We start from the raw sequence: 607 nt of genomic DNA, 5'->3' as shown, positions 1-607 counted from the left end.
AGGAGTGATGGTTGCTGATAATGGGCCTCTGTACACCTATGTAGATATTCCATTATAAATCAGCCATTTCCAGCTACTGTAGTCATTTACAACATTAACAATGTCTACACTGTACTTCTGATCAATTTGATGTTATTTTAATGGACAAAAAGGTGCTTTTCTTTGAAAAACAAGGACATTTCAATATGACCCCAAACTTTTGAACGGTAGTCTATTATGAATACTCCTACCTCCCGTTCCTCCCGTTGCTGTGCCTGAGCTTGCATGTGACAGCCAGTCTACAACTCCACTCTAATTATTCCAACCATGCTGGAGAGAGCGGGATGGGGCCCAGAGGGATGGGGCCCAGAGGGATGGGCCGTCTGGGTCTGGGGGAGGTGGGGGCTGGGTTTCCCCACACGGCTGAGGTGGAGTCTCACGGACAGAGAGGAGGGGCCAGGGACGGGAGAGGAGAGGAGGGGAAAAGGGAGAGTCCCAGGAAAAAGAGGTCCGGAGAGCAAAAAAGCTGCTGGCTCTGCTTTGACTGGAAGGGTTTCTCCGGGAAGAGTGTCATTCACATCCCAGCGCTCCTACGGTTACTTCCAAAGCAGACTTCTTCCCTGTAGAC

General features: G+C 49.9%; 1 protein-coding gene across 1 annotated transcript in view; it reads left to right on the top strand.

Annotated features, from left to right (window-relative positions):
• The first annotated feature begins 460 nt into the window (after nt 1-460).
• The window catches only part of LOC115161281 (caveolae-associated protein 1), a 26,713-nt gene continuing 26,566 nt past the window's right edge, over nt 461-607 (top strand). The window contains exon 1 of the mRNA XM_029712130.1: nt 461-607. This exon is cut by the window's right edge and continues 832 nt beyond it. The gene's annotated coding sequence lies outside the window, so the exon portion shown is untranslated.

This window comes from Salmo trutta, chromosome 2 (assembly GCF_901001165.1).
Source record: "Salmo trutta chromosome 2, fSalTru1.1, whole genome shotgun sequence".
NCBI lineage: Eukaryota > Metazoa > Chordata > Actinopteri > Salmoniformes > Salmonidae > Salmo > Salmo trutta.
The sequence above is the reverse complement of the archived record's forward strand: the minus strand, read 5'-3'. Positions and strand labels throughout refer to the sequence as shown.